The following is a 22,439-nucleotide window of genomic DNA, read 5'->3' as shown; positions in this document are numbered from 1 at the left end:
GAATTGTAAGAAACCATCTTCTCTCCTCCCATGCCGTTCTGGCCTTGGAAGACCCCATTTGCCTTCTCCTGAGCTTTCAATATCTTGTGGCATGTGTCACCCACACATGAACAAAAAACTGTCTAGATGAATGAAGCTTTAGTTGACGTCTTGGAACCAACACTGATTATCCCTCCCATTTCTACCAATAGGTAAGAAAACATGTCAGAATATGGGAAAATACATAGTACTTGCTATATATGGTATGAATGTTTGTATCTCCCCCTCCAAAAAAAAATTCATATGTTAAAATCCTAACCCCATAAACTGATGGAATTAGTAGGTGGGGCTTTAAGGAGGTGATTAAGTAATGAGGGCAGCACCTCATTAGGATTAGTGCTCTTAGAAATCACTCAGAACTCCTAGCCCATTTTCCCATGTGAGGATACAGAAGTCTGTGACCTGAAAGAGGGTCCTCATTGGACCATCCGATGTAATGGTCTTAGACTTTCAACCTTCAGAACTGTGATCAATGAATTTCTGTTGTTTATAAGCCACCCAGCCTGTGGTACTTTGGGATAGTAGCTTGAATAGACTCAGACAGTAGTAAAGCTAAAATTTGAATCCTGGTAACCTTGTTCCACAGTTCATGCGCCTACTGACTAAGCAACACTATTTATCAGTAAGTTACCTGTACCTATTTTTACTTGTACATTAGACTGTTTATTAATAGCTGACACCAATATCTATACTGTTTTGAGTACAATATTGTCACATTGAAAAGAGTTGTTTTCTGTTCTTTGGTAAAATAATTCAAGAAAAAGCTGGCAGGCTAATTATTTACTTGGATTCAGGTTTAGAGCAGTAGGTAAGGGAACTAGGAAATAACCATGCCATTTCCCTGGAAACCAAAATCCCAACACTCTAAGAGTGTTGGCTACTTTCTGTGCCTTAAATTATTTTGGAAAATAGTTCCTTTAGGAGGAAGTATAGTCTAGTGGTTAAACTTGGAAACTTCAGGATACATTTTTTTCAGGACACATTTTTAATAGGGTAAGTATTGGGTTGTCAAAAAAGTCATGACATATTTTTCTGTTTTTCGCTGCAAAAATGTGTCATGACTTTTCTGACAACCCAATAGTTCTTGATCAGAACATGGTATTTAGGAAGGGTATATGAGAAAACAGTAAATGTCTTGGTCCACTTCGCCATACATCAAAGATCTGCTAGCTTAGAGATAGAAGACCTGTGTTCAAGTCTCATTGCTTACCAGACATATGATGGTATGCAGAGGAGAGAGGAGAGAACTTGCCTTCTAGAACCTTATTACTCCAAGTGTGGTCCAGCAGTATTGGCATCACCAAGGGGCAAAATACAGAATCTCAGACCCACCCAGACCTACTGAATCAGAACTTCCATTTTCACTAGCTCCCAAGGTAATGCTATTGCATATTAAAGTTTGATAAACATAATAGGAAGAAGGATACAATTTTGGGTTTCTGCTCTTTCTTGAGGGACAAGAAATGACCTTAAGAACCTTTTAGCATAAGTCTCATATCTTTTTAGGAACCTTCTGTCTAATGGCAGTTTTCATTTTCATGAAAAATGTTCTTCCCTTTACTTTCCCAAAATAATAATAACAATATTAATGGTGATGATGATGATAATAGTAGCTAAGATTTATTGAGTGCATTCTGTGTGCTGGCTACTATTCTGCTTTATAATTATCTCATTTGATCTTCACAGTTAACCCAAGAAGTAAGTATTTTTAGTTATCCTCAATTTACAGGTGAGGAAACTGATGCTTAGAAAGGTTATGTAACTTGCTCAAAGTCATATAGCTAGTGGAATCCAAACCCACATCTAAGTCCAGAGCCAAGTGGCATCTTTTACAGCCTGAAGTGTTTCTCAGGTAATGAAATGTACTGTACTTTTGCTGCAACAACTTCCTTATCTGATCTGTTCCAAAGGAAAGTGTGCAGAGATCTTATATAATAACCATCCCTAATAAACCAGGGTAGCATTTAGAATTGCCCAGACCTTCTGAGCAATATAAAAATGCTTATAGCCAAGTCTTCAGAAAATGTCTCATTGATAAATGCTGACATATTTGCCCATCACAGATACACATCTGTATCATAGAAAATACTTCCAAAAAAACCAAAAATGGGCTTTTACACCTAACCCCAGGCATTGGCACTTTGTTTTGGCATTAGAAAGTATTGTGTTTTTATTTATTTGATATAAATTTGGACCATCTGAACTATGGCAGCACTATCCTAGCGTGCGGATGGAGGCTTCTTGGGAAAATATGTTAATATATGGATGGGAAGCAGAGGAATTATTTTGATGACACATAACAAGTCTTACCTGTTAACCTTAAAGCATGAGTCTACTAAAACTCTAAAGGCAAGGCATCCTAGGGGACATCACCTGTGATTCATCCCAGGGAGGCTAAGATGGAAGATATTTCCCCAAGTGGTTTTCTGTATATGCTTTGACCTGAAGCTTTAATCATGGATGAGTGTTTTTCAAGCTATTGCTTCAGTTCAGCGAAGATGTTTCTAATGTTCTTTGAATAATGCTTTTTTTTTCCTCAAAAGACAAGGACCACAATTTGTTAGCAGCTGCTCTTTTCTCATTTTATTAATTTTCCCATTCAATGTTTCATCATGGGTTTTTCACTGGTAAGATCCTAATTCAATTAAAGCATTCAAATGCTTTAGCCTTGCACACTGAAGACTATCATCAATAAATTCAAATAGGGTTAACCTTGGAGTGACATCTTCATTTCTATGATAATATACTGTCTGTGAATCCTTTCATATCATTGGCCACAGCATGACCAGATGCTCATAGGTAAAGAGACCTTGGAACTTTAAATAAGTTACTTCTTCATCTGTAGTCAATTGAATTAATTTATTTATAAGTGGTTATTTCAGGTTCTTTCATTTGACTCAAGCTATTGATTGATGCTTCCTGTGACCATTTTCCTCATCAAAAAGCAGGATGATAGCTGGGACATAACTTCCCAATAGCTATTTATATGTGAAGCCTATTTTGTGTATGGCTCTTTCTGTAATCGTTTGTGCATGACTGAGTTTAAATGGTTTGTAGACCTTGCTGATAGATTACAGAACAAGAATGAACTGACAATTCTTTCTTAAGGGATTAGGTGACTTTGCACTGTGGTGAATTGCAAGTTTTGTTTCTTGTTTCGCTTGCTTAGGTGCTGTTTGGGGATTAATTTTATAGGCTATAGAGAGAAATTCCATAGATGAGTGCACATGGCGGGTGGTACCTTCCGGTAAAAATGATATTCTTGTCCAGTAATAATGGGCATAGGGTAGGGGATGTTGATAGTCTCTTTGTATATATTTCCCAAAGGAAGGCTAAAGAACCCAGTTGAGGAAGAAGAAGCGCCAGGCCCTTTTGATCTTAGACTGTCCCATTTGCAGGTCCAGGGAATTCCATAGAGACCCCCCACCCCACAGGCTGCCATGGATACATACCAGCCAAGCTACGGCTACCTCTTAGCAACCTGCACTCTTTGTTTCATCAACTCATCTTATTGACAGTATTTTTCACTTTCTGTTTGTTGGCAGACCTACTTGGGGAAATATACTGTTAGAAACTTGTTTAACACAAAGGTTGATCATAATTTGAGTCCGTTATCTCAAAAATGTGTGCTACTGATTGTAAGGGGAAGTGGAAAACAATTCATAATCCTTTATCTTGCTACCAGAAAAGATAAGATTTTTAATATACATAATAAAAATTATATATACATATATACACGTATATATATGTTTGGATTGGATTAGATTTTCTTCCAAGGAGCCAGTCTTTGAATTAAAAACTCTTTTATCTTCTTAAAATATATTAAGAAGGGAGAAAATTGGGTAGTGAAGGCAGATAGAAATAGGCAATATAACATAGTGAACAAATTTAACTTTCAGTTTTTAAATATTTTGTGGAGGCAGAGGTGTGATCAAACAATACGGTGAATGTTTAAATAAAAAAAATTATTACAGTAAGAGACACATTGCCATTAATCCCCCTCAAAATACTTCCCCTCACTTCAAACACATTCATCCCATTGTTCTTGCCACTTTCTGGAGCAATTCTGGAAGCCCTCTTTTCATGAGTGTCTTTAGTAGCACTGTCATGGCTACCTCGATGTCCTGAATCATTCTGACTTTGGGGAAGAGCCAGAAGTCACATGGTGCCAAATCCAGTGAATAAGATGGATGAGAACACACAGTAATGTTTTTATTTGACAGAAATTGCTGTATACTAGAAGCAGTGTGTGACATGCAGCATTGTCATGATGGAGGGTGATTTATGACACCTTACAACACACCTCTCAACCATAGCTCACACCTGACTGACTGCATTAAATAAGTTGAAACTTGTCACACACTAAAGTTTGATGTGCTGCTTTCCATATTGAAGATCCCTTCCTTTCCATTGAATGGCACTTGGCAGCAACATTCACCGTATTTTGTGATCACAACAGAAAGGCTCAATGTCACACATTGCTTCTGTCAAATAAAAACATTACAGTATGTCCTCATCCACCTTATTTACTGGACCTTGCTCTGTGTGTCTTCTGCCCCAAAGTCAAAATGACCACGAAAGTAAACCTTTTGAATTGATTCACAACATCCAGGAAGCCACGACAGCACAACTAGACACTCATGAAAGAGGACTTCCAGAACTGCTTGAGGAAGTTCAGCAAGAACATGGGATGAGTGTGTTTGAAGCAAGGGGGAGTATTTTGACAGGGATTAATGGCAATGTGTCTCTTGCTGTAATAAGTTGTTTTTTATTTAAACATTCACTGTATTTTCTGATCACACCTCATACACAGGCTCCAGAGTCTGGCTACTTGCTGTGACTGCTGAAGCAAGTTACAAGGTCTTTCAAAGCCCTTGCAAAATGGAGATAATAATGTATCTGCCTCATATGCTTATGGAATTTGTGATGAGAGGTTTGAATGAAATGACCCATGTGAGTTGCTAAACATAGTTCATAGTAAGTTTTATAGAAATGTTGGTTACTATTATATGTTCCTGATGTCTTGCCAAACACTATCAATAAACTTGTTTTCCAATTTTGTAAAAGAAGAAACAAATACTTTAAGAAGTTAAGTAAAATTTACAAGGTTATATTTAATGAGCTCAGGCGTCCTCATTCCAAATAATATATCTTAATTATAATTCTATACTTAATGCTTCACATAGTTTTTAGATATTTTTTCCTACAACTTTATCAGGAAACTGAGAATCAGAGGGATTTTATAGGATGTTTAAAAAGACCCCAAAGTTACTAAGTCATAAAGCTGGGATTTGAACATTGTTCTGCTCAGACTCCAGAAGCTCCTTGTCCAGCACCTTGCTTCTCTGAATACCACATGGTATGATGGTGTTTGGGGAAAGGGTTTACGTGTGCAAGCAATGCTTTTGCATTAGTTTTTGTGTTGTTGTTATCTAAATTTACTAAATTTCAGTGATGTTTGAAAGAAACAAACTTTAAGATAAGCAAGTATGCTAATGAGATATTATGACACAATCACCAGAATGGGTACAAACTAAAAAGACTGACAATATCAAATGTTGATGGCTGTAGAGTAACCAGCACTTTCACACATTGTTGGTGGGAGGGGAAATAGTACAACTGCTTTCAAAATAGGCCTGACAATTTCTTTTAAAACTAAACATGTATCTACACTATGATGTGGTAAGTACCCTCAGGTATTTTCCCAGGAGAAAGAAAAACTTATGTCAGCAAAAAGACTTTACCAAAATGTTCATAGCAGCTTTATTCATAACAGCCAAAAATTGGATAAGGCATAGATGTTCATGAAAAGAGTCTAGATAAGCAAATTGAAAAAAGCCATACAATGGAATACTATTGGGTTGTTGGAAAAGTCATGATGTAGTTTTTCTATGTTTTTTGTTGCAAAAATGAGTCATGACTTTTACGACAACCCAATACTTGGCAATAACAAGGAACAACCCACTGTTATGTGTCAGTGTGGGTGAATCTCAGAAACATTATGCTGAATGAAAGAAGCTTTACACAAAAGAGTATATATACTAATATACTATTAGATTATATTATGATGTCCCCAAACATGGTGACCTGCTTCTCAGGGGTGTTAACAGAAGCATGCAGGTATTTAAAGAAACATCTGTGAATCATGTAGCCCTCAGGGAACTATGGAGTTCTCTTTGAAATACAACTACCTTTGGTTAATCTAGGGAGTTTTGTGGAAGAATAACTGGCTTATTTATGTCTGCTCTGTGGGCAGTTTTCTTTGCAACTTGAGTTATCCAATTAGAAAAACTGATAAGAAATTAGTCTCTGGTATTTGCTGAAGGGGTCAGTGACACCACCTCAGTCCTGAAAGTCATTCAGGCCAGCTTGAACTCACTGGTCTGGGTTGTTTTGGATGATAAAATTGCCCTTGACCTCCTCCTTGTGGGCCAAGGTACAGTCTGATTAAACCCTAATACATGAATTAATGCCTTGGGGCAAACAGAAAGGTCAACAGAGACTTAAAGAAAAAGCTACCCAGTTTTCCAAGGTAAACTCTGCTAGTTTGTCAGATTTCTTTAGCTGACTGAGTCAGGGTCCCTAAGGGGACCATGGTCAAGATCAATACTGCATGAAGTCCTGTTGATAATAGCCTTAATTAAATGCTATGTTAGACAAATTGAATGAATTTGGTCCCAGCCACTAATTAGTGACTGACAGTGGTGTACTAATGGGACAATTCATCAGGAGCCAATGTGTTGTAGAAATGAGTGGAGATTATTGTAAGACAAGTCTCCATGTGTTTGTTGTATTTTAGCTTGTCTCGAGAATGAAGCACCAAAGTCCTTTATGTCAGATCATCTTTTCAAGGATGTAACCCAGCATCCTTACTGCACATTATAAAAGATTCAGGTTTGCTAAGGTAACCAGGAGAAATTTTGATGCTAATTGTTACAGTGGGGCAGAACTCAGGCTGGTTGCTTGGTGAGAAAGTCATCTTACCTGAAGGAGGGTGAGTGACAACAGGGTACACTGTTCAGGCAGCTGTCTTTGAATCTACTTTCCTATTTTTTTCTCCCTTTATATGTTATGCATTGGAGGACTATTTATTGTCCATGGACCAGACGATTTGGTCAATATCTTTGCTACTAATTCCCATAGACTTCCTTCACATTTTCATTCCCTCGCCTTCCTTCTTCCAGAAACCCCTGTGTTTGTCAGCACTTCGTCTTCATTGTCAAAACTATCAAGAATATAAAGAAAGGATTTGAGAGTTTATCTTACCTTGCCAATGAATAACTTAACATGGCAGAGTTTCATGGTAGGAGACATGAAACCACTGAGTCAAAAACAAGTACTGTTTATTAGCCACACTAATAGCAGTAGCCATAATATCAGCATTTTCCCAATTTCCATAGTGAAGAGAGACAGATGACACCTGAACATATAGTAAGTTGCATTTTAGGAGAGAATCCCTGAGCTTAAGGTGCCTGAATCTTTTATAACAGGCAGTTCACAGGCTTGTCCTCTGCTCCAGAGAGAGACACTGTCTCTGTCTTCCAAGGCTGCTCATCATATAAAAATCCTCAAAAAGATAGTGCAGAATAAACAGTACTTAGTGCATAGCTCACAATATATGCAGAACTGTGAGAGACCCATGGAGAATTGTCTCCCAACAGTAATCATCTAATACAGAGCTTCACAGTTCCAGGACCTGCTGACATCAGTGAACTTCACCTCCATTTGTTCCACCTCCTCCTTTTCACAACCCTCCACTTGACTTTGCCCTCATCTAGAAGTACTCTTTCTGTAAAATTTTAAAACCCTGAAATGTCAAGCTCTGACCAAAATCTCCTCACTTCTCTTTCTTCCTCGCTGAGACTAAAGATTCTGAAATTTTATCAGGCTTTGCCTCCCTTCAACCTCCCCTTATTGTCCTAGTTTCTTTTTTCTTCCTGGCTTCACTCCCTTCCCTTCTCAGGCTAAGACCCAACTACCCTCTCACCAGTGTCCTCAATGCCTTTGCCTCTATTCCTTCTGTTACAATTGTTTTGATACTTTACAACTCTGGATTGTCTACCACTTGCTTTCTCGTTTCTGATGCCAAGCTTTCCAATGAATTAGACTGAATGACCTTGCTGATGAAAGCATTAAAAATGATGCTTTCCAATTTCAGCAGCTTCAATCCATCTCCCTAGTTCAGACTTCTTGTAAAACATTTTGGAGAGATGGTAAGCATCACAGCAATGAAAACTGGAATAGGCTGGCCTCACATAATGGGTACAATAAAATGTTTATTATAATGCTGGCAGTAAATATAAGGGGGGCTTTTCTGTCTTACATCTACCTGGGTAATGGACCAAAAGTATTTTAAGTTTACTAAAGTGAAACCAATCCTTTCTTAAAGGTAGATTAAAATATAGCCCCAAATAACATACTTGGTAGGTCTATACTGTGGTTATCTTTACTGAATTTCAGTCCAAGTTCAGTGAAGTAATTTTGCAAGGTGACTTCCAATTTTTTCTGATTTTCATCTTGTTATTTTCCGTTAGACAACTAAACACATTGCTGAGTATCAAAAACTTTCGCCATTAAGGTGGGTGAAGAAAATATTACAGTGAATACTCTGAAGATAGTTTTAGTTTATGAGGCATTTCAAGTCATGCCTCTCCAACAGTTCAATCTTTCAGTTTTTAGTGGGTGAACCATCATGAAATTTAGAAAACTTAAGCACTTTTGTTTCAAAGAGAGAAAGTGTGAAGTTTTATGGCAGTTGGTGAAAATGTGGAGTGTAATGGGTTTTAGGAGGAAAACCTGAAATTGTAGAATGTATAAGCATTTTGACATTCTTATTTTAAGATGTCTCTCCCTCCTCGCAGTTCTTACTCAATGTCAAATTTTTGCTGACCCTATCTAGTAGGTTTCTGATATTTACATTCAGAATAGTTATTGAGCAAAACAATTAAGAGGAAATAAAGTAGACACTGTGCCAGACAGGCAAAAAAGGAGGAGGAAGTCATCAGCCAGAATGAACATAAGAAAAACCACATGATTAATACACAAGAGTGGAACTAAAAAGTGGGTTGTGTTAGGGAGGTTTTATTTGTTGGTAAGTTTTCTTGAAATTTAGAAATGATTTGTTTTTTTCTTCTACAGAAACAATGTTAAAAATGGTAGAGTCCTAGTCTTGGAAACAAAAACCTATTTAACTTATGAATCTGAACCACAGGAACTACAATACTGTCAATACAACAAGAGGCCTTAAAATAATTGTGGGTGTTGCTCCCACAGTGGGGAGGGTTTTAGACTTGATTGCTAATCCTGGCTCCTCTCTTAATTTAGATGAGCCAATTAATCTCGCTAGGTATTCTTGTAATACAGAAGGTGGATTTGATAATCTTTAAATTCCCTTTCAGTTCTAAAATTCTTTTGTATTCCTATCCCTATTACCCATTTTTCTTTTTTTAGAAACATGAAAACCTTACAGAATTCTTCAGAAGCAATTCTTTTGTCTTCATGCTGCAATAGGAACAAAAAAAAATTAGAAAGTCAGTCTCACTGTCTCTCATCAGAATAGATTATAGGTCCTCATTTTATGGGCTCTTATGTATTTGGGTGGGATTCACCTTCTTGAGGCTCCTGAAATAATGGCCATGCCATGTTTGTGCTCTAACAGTTTCCTTTGATAAAGATAAAAGATTTCAGGAAGCCGTGATCATTTCAGTGACAGTCTCTAGGGTTTCCCTGCAGGAACTTATTTCCGAAAAGCTCAATGATTTAATGTACATTAACTCACTGACAACCACATGGGCCTGCCTGAGAAGTGGGAATGGCTGGTATTTTACCATTAGGTGTTCTTACAGACAGGTACAGAGGAGCTACTGAAGTGAAATGGAGTGAATTTAATGTTTACAAGGCATCTCAGGTTTTCACCCCCTCCTCTGTGTGGAGAGAACATGGAGTGCATGCTCCTATGTAACACTTAGCATGTAGCATTGCTTGCTCTTATTTATGGGTCTTTCTCACCCACGAAGCTGTGAGCTTTTCAAGGACATTTCCTAGCACATAAGGAGTCCTGCAGTGTTGTTTCCTGAATTGACATGCAACTTAACTCTGTGCAGCCCAGGGTCGTTACTGGACTCTGGCCATATTTGCAGATGCAGTTTTGCCAGATCCTTGATGCAATTACCAGGGAGAGACCCCTGAGACTCTTGTCAAACCCCTCAATTTCAGAGCATAGGAATATGTGCACAAGTAATTGACTTTCTTTAGAATCACACTGCTGTTTATCTTGTGTTACACTTTAATTATCTCTTCAAATTTGATTAAATAAAGCTTTCTCTCTTACTAGATGCCTGTTTTCCCCAAAGTCACACAATTTTATTACTTTATGAGATTGATTACAAGGAAGAAAAAAATGTCAGGTCGAGATGCAGGTTTCACACATCAGATTTTTAAGTTCCTGGGATGATGATGATGTTATTAGATAATGATTGCTGCTTCTTCCTTTGTGCCAGGCACCGTTGTGTTTTACACATATTTTAACTCATCTACTTCTCAAAATTACCCTGTGTGGTAGGTTATCATCCCCATTTTTTTTATATGAACAAACTGAGAAACAGATTTAACTTTGCACAAAATCACCAACTAGTTAGAGGAAGTAGTCATCAAAGCTGCATATTCTTGATTTAGGGTCTTGACTTTTAACTGTGTTTAACTGCCTATTTTTTTTTCACTTTAAATGGTTTGGAAGGAAAGCAATTAACATTTTAACAAAGATATCAGGGGATTTTGGTAATAGCTGAATCCTTTGATGGGATCCCCTATTATTATAAGTAGGCCAAAGTTTAGTTGTAGATGATCATTTCTAAAGAGATACTATCAGTGACCTGTTGTAGATTTTTAGCTTTTGAAATTTTAATATGTGTAACTTCTTGTTTGATTATTTGCAGACATACTCATAGGTATGATAGATAATTATTTGTCATTTGGTTGTGGAAAGAATTTGAATCCTATGTGCTTTGATGTGTGTAGGAAGGCATCAACTTCATAGTAAATATTTACTGTCTGAAGCAGCTCAACAGCCCCTGTTCCAGGGGATAAAACATGTAACTCAGGTGATTCAAATAAGTCGTTTCTATTCTGTTCATTATAGTTATTGATTCAGAGATGGTCACTGCAGCTCCCACCCAGGGGTCTTCACAGCTACACTAGACATTTAAACTCCCTTCCACAGGTTACCCCTAACACTGATCTACTCAGATGGCTACAGGAGAGGAAACACAGCTGGCCTATGACATTAGACAGTATTTATCTTCAAGAGTCCTTGCAGAAATCCAGTATAGCAACACAGCTCAGGTGTAAGAAAACAAGGTCCACATTACTCAGGTGAAGAAGACATGTCCTTTAAGAGCTGATATCTCTTGTAACAAATCCATAGGCTTAGCTTCCAGAGTCTGCAAGGGAAATGCCAGTTCTAAGAGTCACTGAACTCAGGGGAGCTCAAAGCATAGCCACCTCATCAAATATTTAGTTGGTTTATAGTTCCTCTGAATCCTGGTGCTATTTACTGATCAAATTATTATTGTAAGAAGTGTTGTCTAGCAATATATTAATATTTGACCCTTGACTCTTACCAGATTTCTAGAGGAAGAGAGCTAGACAGTTGACCAATGGTCAGATTCTCATTCATCAGGGGAAATGGCTTTGTTAATTCTTTGTTCCTAGACACTAACTTCTGGAATTAAAAAAAAAAATTGTCAAGGAAGCAGGCTCAAACTTTGCCTCTAGGCTTTGACTTGAAAGGATATATGAGGTCTGGCAATTAAGTTTGTGAACTTGTTGCAGTGATGTTGCTAACCTTTTTTGGATATCAGAGGGATTATTCATTATGAATTTGTACCAACTGGACAAACAGTTAACCAAGTTTACTATTTGGAAATGCTGAAAAGTCTGCGTGAAAAAGTTAGATGACCTGAACTTTTCACCAACAATTCATGGCTCTTGCATCATGACAATGTACTAGCTCACACGGCACTGTCTGTGAGGGAGTTTTTAGCCAGTAAACAAATCACTGTATTGGAACACCCTCCCTACTCACCTGGTCTGGCCCCCAGTGACTTCTTTCTTTAACTAAAGATAAAGGAAATATTGAAAGGAAGACATTTTGATGACATTCAGGACATCCAGGGTAATACGACAGCTCTGATGGCTATTCCAGAAAAGGAGTTCCAAAATTGCTTTGAAGGGTGGACTAGACATTGTTATCAGTGCATAGCTTCCCAAGGGGAGTACTTAGAAGGTGACCATAGTGATATTCAGCAATGAGGTATGTAGCACTTTTTCTAGGACGAGTGCACGAACTTGATTGTCCGACCTCATAGGACAGGCAACTTCTGTAGCCACACTACTGCCACCAGCGAAGAGGCTGAGAATGGACCTCATCCAGAAGAAACAAAGCTTGGCAAGTGGGGACAAAATACCTGGTTATGGTGGCTTTAATAAGCCAGGACTAGGAGCTACTCCACTTCAGGCTTTTTCAATCATTGAAGTCAACAATTTCACTTTGGTTTAAGCCAGTGTGTGTTGGACAAATGAAATTGAATGGATATTCAGTAAATGATTGCTAAATGAATAAATCTACATTGCTGACCATTTTTGTTTATTTCTTTTTATAATTGGCAAAATGAAGATAATTTTTTTAACACAAATAAATGACATCTGTAAAAACATTGATGCTTAACAAGTGGCTATATATAATTCTGTTTTATTTATCCATATGCTCAGGTTTAGCACTAAAACTTTAATGAAATTAAGTTGAATAACAATCATAAGAGTTAGAAAATCTCAGCTGAATGATGGCATTAAGGCTGGGTACTATTTGACTGATTAGGTTGATTTACTCATTTCTTTATTCAACAATTAGTTACAGAATATTGTGTGCAGAAGACAAAAGCTGCTTGATTTTTAGAAAGTAGAAATGACCAGGTTAAAAATAATTTGACAGGACACTCATTTAAAAAGCGGGAGACCCAGTGCTAAGTCTTGACTTCATAAATGGTTGAATAAGGACAGAGCTGTGTGCTCTTGAACCCCTCACAGGTTGTTGAGAGGTCCTACCTGCAAAGCTCCTGCTGTCAGGGCTGCTGTCAGAACTGCCAACTCCAGAGGTTACTTCTCACCGAGCCTCCGTGCATTGCCTCTCCTGGAATTCTGTTGTGTGGTGACTCTACCCAGCATAGCCCCTGCTCACCTGTGGTATTACATTTTCTAACTAGTGTAACTGCTATTTTGAACAAGCACAAATCATGAGATAGAAATAGAAAGCCATTGTCTTAATCCATTCGGGCTGCTGCAACAGAATATCATAGACTGGGTGGCTTATAGGCAACAGACATTTATTTCTCATGGTCCTGGAGGCTGAGAAGTCCGAGATCAAGGTGCCAGCAGATGTGGTGTCTGGTGACAGCTGGCTTCCTGGTTCACAGATGGCTGTCTTTTCACTGTGTCCTCACATGGTCAAGAGGCAAAGTATCTCTCTGGGGTCTCTTTTCTAAGGGCACTAATCCCATTCATGAGGCCTCGACCCTCATAACCTAATCACCTCCCAAAGGTCCCACTTCCTAATGCCATCATGTTGGGGTTTAGTTTTCAGCATGTAAATTTGGGGGGTCAGGGAGCACAAACATTCAGCCTAGAGCAGCAATTTTACTTTTGTCTTCCTTACTCCTTTAAAATTCATTCAGTGCAAATATTTCTTTTTCTGCAACTGTCTAAAAAGTCAGGAAGATGCTCAACTTTCCTGTTCATTCATATGTAATACAAATTGTATGGGTCCAGAAATAAAATTGCCTAATCCCATATTCCTGTCAAAAGTTTAAACTTGACTTAAAGTGAAAACTCCTGTCCCTGAGCTCAAACTTTCTGTGGGCTGGCTACATGTAGCTAGGAAGGGAGTTCACTGACAGTTTCTTCTCTCTTTCCATGCCTTGTGTGTTTACTTTTCTCTCCATGCCTGCTAACTATGGTTTTTTACTGCTCTGGGATTACAGCGGGGTGGAGGGTGGAGTGGGGATATAAAGAGGGGCAGGGAAGCTTTTCCTTCATTGACACTACGAAGACTGCCCTGGTGTTCTCTTGAGCTTGGTGGGATGATTAAGTATGAGTCTCTCCGCTGTGGGACCTAGTTGTGTCTTTAGAGACTCTCCACAAGACTTTGAAGACCTCTTATCTAGAGTTGCCTTGACAAGGGAAGGTGCCTCCTCATTGTATCTTGTCTCTTACCGCTTCTCCGTTAGCCCCTGAGAATTCAGTCACTCACCTTTAGCTACTTTCTACTGAGAACCCATCATCTTTCTAGCCCACCCTCTTAGGCAAAACCGAAAATGACCCTACTTTAGTGTTCTCTTGCACAGGGCTCCCAGAAAACCTTCTAAAATCTTTTGTTCTTCTAGGTGGGCAGGATAAATCACCAAATAGCAATTCTTACTTTTGCTCTGCCATCATAGTTTCTGAACTTAGATTTCTCAAGTGTGAGTCAGACAAAATTGAGTTTCTTTTTCACTCTAAAATAGCAGTTATTAGGTTCTTTGGAGGAGTCTTGTTGAAGTGTTTTCACTAGATTTAAGGCAAGGAAAGACATATATTTCCTCAATTTTTAGGAAGGTTGGGGTATACAGTATCCAAACAGTTTTTTGTTGTTTTTTTAAACTTTTTTTGCATAGAGCTATCATCACTTTTGACCGTTTTTTAACCCTCAATGTAGGTAAGTGGGTTAAAAGCTGTCTCACTGGTATTCTAATACATTTTTATTAAAATCGACTTTATTGAGGTATAATTTGTATATGATATGTACCTATTTTAAGTGTACAGTTTAATGAATTTTGACAAATGGATCTAGCCATGTAACCAGTCATAATCAATGTGTAGAACATTTTTGTCACCTCCCAAAAGTTCCCTAATGCCCTGGTGAAGTTAATTCACCTTTCCTCCACCCCTGGACAACCAGTGATCTACTTTCTGTCACTATAGTTTATATTAGCCTTTTATGAAATCTTCTATAATTGGAATCATACAGTATATACTCTTTTATATCTTTTTTTGCTGACCATAATATTTTTGAGATTCAATGGCATTAGTTCATTACTTTTTTTTGGCGGCCAGGGGAGCGGGGGCTGGATGGTATTACACTGTATGATTATACCACAATTTGTTTATCCATTTCTTCTTATGGCCATGTGGATTATTTCCAGGTTTTGGCTATTAAAAATAAAGTTGCTATGACCTAGTCTGATGAGGTTGAGCTGGTTCTTTCTATGGGATACAGTCCAGTTCATCTTTAAGCTTTCATTTTGTTTAAAAACTTTGCAGTTTTTACATAGTCACAGCAGATAAACTGTGACTTAGTGGTCATTATTTAAATGGCTTATTTTGTTTCCTCATGTGCTGTCATGTTTCATATTCCATTGCTGTTCAAGCATTTAGAATATATCTTTGTCATCTTTGGGACATGGTGGGTGAGGCCTTTATAACCTTGGGAAGTGTCCTGGGACATGTACCTCTCTATCTTAACATGGAGATTTTTATCCAGCTCTCCACGTGCCCATACAACAAATAGTTGGCCCCCAAAGGGGTGTGTGTTCGGATGTAGGTACTTGAAATCCTATTAATATAAAAATCGATGGAGGGCCGGCCGAGTGGCACGATGGTTAAGAACTGGCTTGAGATGCCAGAGGGCCCTGGTTCAGATCCCACACATGAGGGCCAATGACACTGCCCTCCACAGCTAAGATGCTGAACAATAGCTCAACCTGGAGCTGGGCTGCCATGAGTTGCTGGCGACAGCGTAGGCTGCAGCCCCTTTGGCAGTGGGTTGCCATGGGCTACTGTATGTAGCCAGCAGCCAGTATGAGTGGCCCTCAAGCTGCTGTGAGCGGCCATCCAGAGGCCAGCGACTGATCTGCCTTACCCGGGAAGAGTGCAATGATGGTGCCAACTTGGGCCAGTGAAGCAATGTCCTCCACAACTAGACTGAAGAACAAAAAATGACAGCAACTTGTCTGTTCCCCTTCCCCCAATTACCCAGTATTGTTCCCATTCCCCCAATTCCCCAATAAAAAATCTTAAAAAAATCGATAGAAATGGACATATTTTGCATAATGGACAGAAGACTAGATATAGATAAGATTGGAGAGAGAATAAGTTGATTTTTTTCTTTTTTCCTTTGAGGGAGGGCTCTAAGGTTTGAAACTAGGGTCATTGGGAAGGAGATTTGGGCATCACAGTTTGTTTTAGGAGTCAGAGTCTACTAGAAATTGAATGGGCTATGATTTTGAAGTCATGAACTGATGTCATTGCTGGTGTTTTAAGGTTAGACACTTGGTAAGCATTAGTAGAATGGTTGTCTTAAATAATCTTCAACTTCTATTTCTGAGATTTTATAAATCTATGAAACATATCTTTTTTGAGAGTCTTCATATGGGAAACTGGTCAGGCATATTATTATTATTTTATTTTATTTATTTATTTATTTAACAATAGAGATCTTTTATTTTTACATTTATGCCATGAATTCATAGGGAATGGGTTCCAGCAGCTCCAGCTCCTTTCCCTTGGTCTCACACAGTGTGCTACTCTGGGCGGAGCAGGCTGGCGTTTCAGTTGAACCCAGGTACCCTTCTCTTTGGCTTCCTTCTCTTTCTGATCATTTTCCTTCACCCATTTCAGGAAGCTGTCTCAGCTCTTAGAGTGTTTAATATGTTCAATACGAACATTAATTCTCTTGGCAAGAATCTTGCCCTTAACTTGTTTGTTTACGACAATGTCAGCTGCATGCTGAGTAACATTGTAGACCCTTCCAGTTTTGCCATGGTAACACTTGTGGGGCATTCCTTTTTGAACAGTGCCCATTCCCTTGATGTCCACAATATCACCTTTCTTGTAGATTCGCGTGTATGTGGCCAAAGGAACAGCTCCATGTTTTCTAAAAGGCCGAGATAACATACAGCGGGGCCTCTCCTCTTTCCCTGTGTGTTGGTCATCTTGACGACTTCCTGGAAGATGGCGGTCCCCCAGGCATATTATTGACTCATGTAATATCCACAGTTCCTCAATTCCTAGGAAAGGAATGGTAGAACACTTGTAGAATTTGTTTGGAGAAACACAAAAGTGAAGAGTTTAGGGTATGAGATGGGAAAGTTACAAAACAAGCAAATAAATCTTAAGGTTAAAAGTGTTTATGAGTAAATGACTTCTCACCTTAGAGTGATGAGGTGGGCAGATAAAAAAACAACGGAGCAAATAAACATACAAACCTTAGAAGAAAAATGTTTCCATGAGTAGATTTCTCACCCTACATCTGTGGGACAGGTAGGTACCTGAGGTATTATTAATATAATCTCTGGCTTTCCTTAAAAGAGATCAGATGAGTGTCTCTTTCTTGTAATTTTTATTTTATTTTCATAAACCTCAATCACCGTTTTCAATAAAATGCAGAGTAGAATTCCTATTATGAGCTGCCCCATAAAATTTTGATAGCAACAATGAAAAGAAATTCCACGTTTTTATGAAAAGCTCCAAGCTAATAAGATTCTAGGCAAACACTATGCTAACTTTGACTTGGTAATCAAGACGCAGTCACTGAATTGCTTAAGTAGATGAAAAACAGCTTGTTTTCTTTGCTTTCCTGTGGTATTCCCAAATTAATTTTTCTGAAGCTTCATTGGCTGATTTTACTCCATGATAGTTATTTGACACAGAGTTGGTGTACACATGCATATTTAACAGCACACTGCAGTTTAGCAACATGCTTTTAAAAATTACTTTCCGGGATACATGTTGTCCTGGATTAGATTTTTAAAAATCAGTGTATTTTCATGATTACAAGTGATATCTATTTTCTAGTTAAGCAGGTTGTGCTTTCTATTCTAAATGCTGCTTTATACTTAACTTCTTTTTTTCTCTCCTCTTGTTTTAAAGGATACTTTCATCTTAATCAGCTGAATTTGGAATTGCATAGTTTGTACCTCGGCACCATTTTGTAGGCATAGCTAATTAATAAAATTAGTGGTTGGGCTTCCTTATTCTGATATTTTACAAGAGGGTGCATTTCATGAGCAGAATATCCCCAAGCATGGCATGTAAAGAACCCTGCCAAATTATACATTAGAGAATGAAGTGATAGCTAACAGATCAGCCTTTGGACCAGAGCGTCAGGTTATGTTCTGGTCATACTATCATCATGCTATGCGTCATCAGTGATGGAAAGACATGGGGCAAGGATATTGCGATAGTGAGATTTTTTTCAGGAGGGACAGGTAGATATTCATTATTTTGAACACTGCAGATAGCTTGAAATATCACATCAGAGCTGTTCCTGGGCCTTTACCCAAGGTGGTATTTTGTTTAGAATAGCAACAGTGGTACCATGGTAACTCCCCCGCCCCCTAACCATATTAACCTCAGATGATTATAATAAAAATCTGGTTAATGTGCATGTCAGTTTGAAAAATATATTAAGGATAAAGCTAGTTATAAACAGGGATAGAAGCTTCTACTGGTTTAAGTTGTTTTTGGTGCTAACACTATGTATTTTTCCCATAAGTGCCCCTAGTGATTAAATAATAACCTCCCCTGAACAGGTGTAGATCAATATGGTATTAAGATTTTATGTGGGCAGGGGTTTTGTCTCATTTGCATTTCCAGTCCCTGGAGAGGGAAGGTGGGGGGTGGAGGGAGAGAGGAAGAGAGAGAGAAAGAGAGAGAGAGAGAGAGAGAGAGAGAGAGAGAGAGAGAGAGAGAGAGAGAGAGAGAGCATTTGTATGCACAGCCTTTGAAATAACTCCCAGGTGGTGACTAGAGAACTACTGCTGTCATGGCTGTAGATAGGAATACAGAAGAAAGCCCAAATTCTCACCAAAGGTGGAGCTCAGGTTTCTGTGTGACTGTTGGAGGTCTGGGTGGATGGAGATGACCCTGGGGTTAGATGAAATTACCCAGTGGAAATAAATGTTCATCAGGGACCTAACTTAGAGTATATTTTCATTCATCATCATTTTGGTTATCTTTGAATTTTACTAGGGCAGGAATTTTATACTTGATATTTTATTATTCCTAATGCCCAGCACATATCTCTTGATTAGAACTGAATATAGCCAAGTATATCTTTCTTAAATTCCTAGATAATATTTCCATCTAGTAGGAAAATGCTTTAATGAATTTTTGTTTTAGAGATGAAGGATTGGTTTGGGCTCATCCTATGCTTGTTTCAGGTGTGTATAGTAGAAGCATGCAAAGCAAAATAAAAAAAGGAGAGAAAAAAAGAATGTTAGATGTGTTAAAAAAGCATTTTCTTCTAATTAGCAGATTGATAAATATACATATTAATAGATATTCTGTAATTCCAAAGATAGAATTCAGGTTCTTTTCATTGTTTAGTTACAAAGTTCGTATTTTAAAGGGAATTAATCTTCCAATTTCTTACTCTCTAATATCTTCTGAAGCACTTATTCTTTGATGAACAAAATACCTTTTGAACGTTTTCACTATTAATCCTTCTTGACATTGGAATTTATTTTTTGTTAAGAGTCGTTTAACTGGAATCCCTAACAAGTCATACCTTAATGGGTTTTAAATATAGCAAAACTATTTCTCTGAGACACATATTACATTTCACATGATGAAACATTATTTTAGAAATACCTTCCTGAACTTTAAATTAGATATTTTTAATTATCCTTTATGTGAGCTCGGATTTGTGTCTAATTTATCTGAGGCTGACTACAGAATAATTGGGAATAAAGGCTTTTTTCGTTGTGACAGGTTGTCTAGGGTGTTTTGTCAAAGAAAAGAATGTTAATATGAAGAACATTTCCCCAGAATCTATTTCTTCATGCATAAAGGCCTGTGAGTTAATAGTAATAAATGGTGGAAAGAAACTGATAGACACAATAGTTTATCTTGTCTAACAATAAAAGATATATAAAAGATTTTTGCTGTAACAAAGGCCTGTTCTTTGGGAAACATTTTCATCAATATGAAGTTAGTTGGAGAACGAAGGACCTAATATATCAAAAACATTATGGCCTAACTAATTATCAAAAATGCAATACATACCTTGAGTGGCTCAGATGCTTACGTACTAAAATCACATTCATGCCTGCAGCCAAAGTGATATTTCAACTTGCGTTATTATCAGCTGTGAGGCAATCTTCACACCTCATCATCCATGCTCTTCTCTTTTCAACTGTCTACCATGTTTAGAACTCATTCTGCATTGCATTGGATGAAAGAGCATGAAGCCATAGGGCTCAGAGGATGCTACCAGAAACCCCGAGAGATCTCGACATGTTTTTCACTAGTAGAGAAAAGGTCATATGCAGTGCTTAGAGATACTTGGTGCAAAATAGTTCTAACTTCTTTCTGGTCTGAGATGAGAATCCCTGAGTATTTTCTCATGCTTGGCTTGGAGCTAACTACAGGAGGGAAAGAATAAAGGAGTGGCCTTGAAAGCTGATTCACAGGGAATGCTATAAAGAACGCCTTTGGCTCTTGCAGCTAATGGATCTCAAGGGAGAAGATAAACAGACAAAGTTTTCAAGAGAGGCAGCAGTTTTTGTTATTTAGTGTTGATGGAGCATGGGAAAGTTCTAATTTACATATTGAATACCAAGTACTAAAGGAATGAAAGGCAGAACAGCACGGTAAGAAAAGGCATGCTATTCTAGCAGGAGTATGACCTTTAGCTCTGTAATCATGGGAAAGTACAAACTCTGAGCCTCAACTTCCTCCTCTGCTAAATAAGTGCTGGTCTGTATCAGTGATTTTAATGTCCTAGGGCTGTTTTGGAAATCTGTGGGGATGTTTTTAATTGTCAAAATTATTGGGGAAACAACTCACATTTATTGGGTGGAAATCAGAAATGCCGCATGTCCTGAAACAGGAAAAAGGGTGCTGCACATGAAAAGTTGCCCTGCATGCAGTATGACTTTTGAATGTCCAACCAAACATTCACAGAGGCAAACAAAACCTGTTTACCATTTTCTGAGCCTAGAAACCAATCATTTTACATGTATAACAAAGTGTTTTCTGTATGGCTTTAAGAAATATAGGTATGAAATTTAACAAAGGTTATAATTTACAAAAACCTGTATAGGGATGAGCATATTGGGAGAAAGTTTTAATTTGCTTTCTTTGGGGTTTTTCAAAGAGTTGTTCACCATCCAGGAAATGATGTCCCAACAGCATGTTCCTCATAGAATCTGAGTGGCTAATGCTCTTACGTGAGTCTGCATTTGTAGCAGAGGCAGTTGCACTGGTTTCTGCAGAGCTTCTGGGTCTGACTACTTCATTATATTTCCTGATGTAGTTGTACCCAAGCATCTATACTTTGGAATACATATTATTTTATCCTAAATTAATTTGCTGTCATTTACCTTTTATTACAGTATGGAATTATATCCACATGTTTGAAGTGGTGTACACGTTGGTTATATTATCTTTGAATATCAATTTTAGGATAATAAAAGCTATTAAATATTTGATATATGTATAAAGAGGTGTTGGATCTGATGGGATTAAGAAACACAGGATTAGGCGACCTTCAAAATTGCTTCCATTGTTTTTATCAAACTGTGTCCCTAAATAATCTGACCAGAGCACATTGCTTTCTAGCTAATAGGTATCTAAATTTGTTTGTCCTCATTTACTGGGAAAAGGCAACTTTATGGAAAGGAGAAAAACAATGTGGTGATGGAGCAGTCTGCAAGAGTCTAATGCCTCGTTTTCTTACATTTCATAAATTTTGAAATGATTGTGATGTGCCTGCTACTTGTCACTAATTAGAGTTTAAGATAGTCTATGGTTTTTTAATATAAGATTATTGAATGTATAGCTAAGAAAACAAATACTTTTCAAATTTTACATTTCTTATCTATCATCTCATTCACACACACTGGTTCACAGACTCTAGATGTACTGCTTCTAATCCATAAAATTGTCACTATAAGACTTAATACAATTATTGGAATAATTCAATGGAACTTAAAATGATCATGTAAAATATTTTAATACAAATCATTTTTTGGAATTATAAAATAAATATCACATTATGGATAGTTTCTTTGAGAGAAGGCGATACTATTTTCATGCTTCATGTCTGTGTTTAAATATCATTTATTATTAAGGACAGATCTTTTCTTCCTTAAGAGTCCTATCTGTATTAAGTCCTTCATGGCACTATATTTAAAACTTTTTATTTTGAATTAATTCTAGACTTACTGAAAAGTTGCACAGATAGAACAGGTTTTTCACTAGCCCATTCACTAAGATTCTCCTAATATTAACATTTTCTGGTCCATGGCACATTAACCATGGTACATTAATTTAAAAAATTAATATTGCTATGCTACCTACTAAACTAT

The 22,439-nt window shown here is 37.7% G+C and overlaps 1 pseudogene; it reads right to left on the bottom strand.

Annotated features, from left to right (window-relative positions):
• Positions 1–16,579: 16,579 nt before the first annotated feature.
• LOC109376339 (60S ribosomal protein L21 pseudogene) lies at positions 16,580–17,060 on the bottom strand (annotated as a pseudogene).
• Between the last annotated feature and the right edge of the window lie 5,379 nt (positions 17,061–22,439).

The sequence above is a fragment of the Hipposideros armiger genome, unplaced genomic scaffold (genome assembly GCF_001890085.2).
Source record: "Hipposideros armiger isolate ML-2016 unplaced genomic scaffold, ASM189008v1 scaffold_1103, whole genome shotgun sequence".
NCBI classification, from domain to species: domain Eukaryota; kingdom Metazoa; phylum Chordata; class Mammalia; order Chiroptera; family Hipposideridae; genus Hipposideros; species Hipposideros armiger.
Note: the sequence above shows the minus strand (reverse complement) of the source record. Positions and strands in the feature narration are given on the sequence as shown.